Source organism: Terrapene carolina, unplaced genomic scaffold (genome assembly GCF_002925995.2).
Source record: "Terrapene carolina triunguis isolate 2854851 unplaced genomic scaffold, T_m_triunguis-2.0 Scaffold67, whole genome shotgun sequence".
Lineage (NCBI taxonomy): Eukaryota > Metazoa > Chordata > Testudines > Emydidae > Terrapene > Terrapene triunguis.
Window position 1 is genome coordinate 1,061,482 of NW_020664418.1, and position 2,116 is coordinate 1,063,597.

The 2,116-nt window shown below is 44.8% G+C and overlaps 1 pseudogene; it reads left to right on the forward strand.

The window, feature by feature from the left end:
* The first annotated feature begins 376 nt into the window (after nt 1-376).
* LOC112116536 lies at nt 377-1,319 on the forward strand (annotated as a pseudogene).
* The last annotated feature ends 797 nt before the right edge of the window (nt 1,320-2,116 follow it).

Consider the following 2,116-nt stretch of genomic DNA (forward strand, 5'->3'; position numbering starts at 1 on the left):
GCAAATACCTTGGGATCCACAGACTATATCTAAGGGGTCCTCAAAAAGTTGTTGTTACCATAGAACACTGGTTTTCAACCTGTGGTCTGTGGATTCCTAGGGGTCCACAGATTATGTCTACAATTTCGACCTCCATTCAAAATTTTTGATTGGTCCACAAATGAAAAAAAAAACAAAAAAACACTGGTCTAGCTAATCAATATGGTTCCTTTGGGCTTTGGAATCTATGACTAAATTGAATTTCCGTTGTTTAGGCATCTCTTAAGAGATAACACGAGTCTGCACAAGAGATCAGATTTATTGTTGTGGTACCCATTGCTTCTATCCCCTCCCCTCCTCTGCCTCTTCTCTGGCACAGAGCACAGTGACAGGAGAAATGGCTCCTGGGAACTGCGCCACAGTGACTGGCTTCATTTTCCGGGGAATAACCAACAGTCCAAAGCTGCAAAACATCCTCTTTGTGTTCTTCTTTGCCATTTATTTCCGTGCCCTGGTGGGGAATGTCGGGATGATTGTGCTGATTAGGGTTGACTCCCAACTCCACAGCTCCATGTACTTTTTCCTCAGCAACTTGTCACTCTTAGATGTTGTCTCCTCCCCTGTGATTGCCCCCGAGGCGATGGTCATTTCCCTAGTGATGCGTAAAGACATTTCTTTCCCTGGATGTGTGGTTCAGTTTTTCCTCTTCTCCTTCTGTGCCAACAATGAGCTTTGCCTCCTGGCTGTGCTTGCGTACGATTGCTTCATGGCCATCTGCAACGCATTGCTTTATAATGTCATCATGTCCAAGAGAGTCTGCTTCTGCCGGTGGCTGGCTCTTCCCTATGTGCCTGTGTCAATGCCACTGTGCATACGTGTACTGTATTCAGTCTGTCCTTCGGCCACTCCAATGTCCTCAATCATTTCTTCTGCGATATTCGCCCACCCCAAGAAATCTCCAGCTCTGACTTTCGCATCAATAAGCTAGTGCATTTCATCTTTGCAGTCATAGAAACAACAGGCACCATTTTCACCATCCTCATCTCCTACATTTACCTCATCTTTGCCATCCTGAGAATCCGCTCCATGGCAGGAAGGCACAAAGCTTTCTCCACCTGCACCTCCCACCTGACTGTCGTTTCCATCTTATATGGGACCCTGATCTTTACATATTTACGACCCTCGTCTGGCAGCTCAGTGGACTGGGAGAAAATGGTGGCTGTGTTCTACACCCTTGTGATCCCCATGCTGAACCCCCGATCTACAGCCTGAGGAACAAGGAGGTGAAGGATGCCCTGAGGATGACAATATACCAGAAAATTATTCCTCACTCTATGTAAATATGGGGACTGGTTCTTACTGATCAGTACTGGAGTGTAGATATGAGCTAGTTCTCACTCATTAAGTCAATGTGCAGAAATTTCTGTCATCAAGTGATTTACAGGAGAAAACAATAAGGAAATGGAACTTAAGCCAGATAATGAAGGAAGGCGCCATTTCCCTTGAAAAACAGTGTCCAGTAACAGTGTTACAGCTTCTCCTTTATGCATTGATATGTGATTTCTACAATATAGGCATCTCCCCCTGTTTGTTCCACTGCCTTTTGAACTATATCGGTTAATTTAGCAGATGATATAAAGAGGAGATATTCGGACTATAATTATTTCCGTTTGCCACTGCTATTATCTCAGTTCCCACAGCCCCCACCAAAAATCACTGTACAATTAAATAAAGGGAGGTGTACATGGAGAGGTGTTTTTATAGATAGATAGTCAGACAGATGCTTATGTTCGGGTCAGACAGGTAGACGCTAGACAGACAGATTTTTTTATATGGGGATAGATAGACAGATAGATGGTTATGTCTGGGGTTAGATAGACAGAAACACGTCATTATACATACACGTGAGTGTCAAGGCTCCTTCCTCACTCTGAACTTTAGGGTACAGATGTGGGGGCCTGCATGAAAACTTCTAAGCTTAACTACCAGCTTAGATCTGGTCCGCTGCCACCACTCCCAATGGGCTAACTCCCTTCCCTGGGTAGCCTTGAGAGACTCTTCCACCAACTCCCTGGTGAACACAGATCCAACCCCTTGGATCTTAAAACAAGGAGAAATTAACCATCCTCCCTCCTTT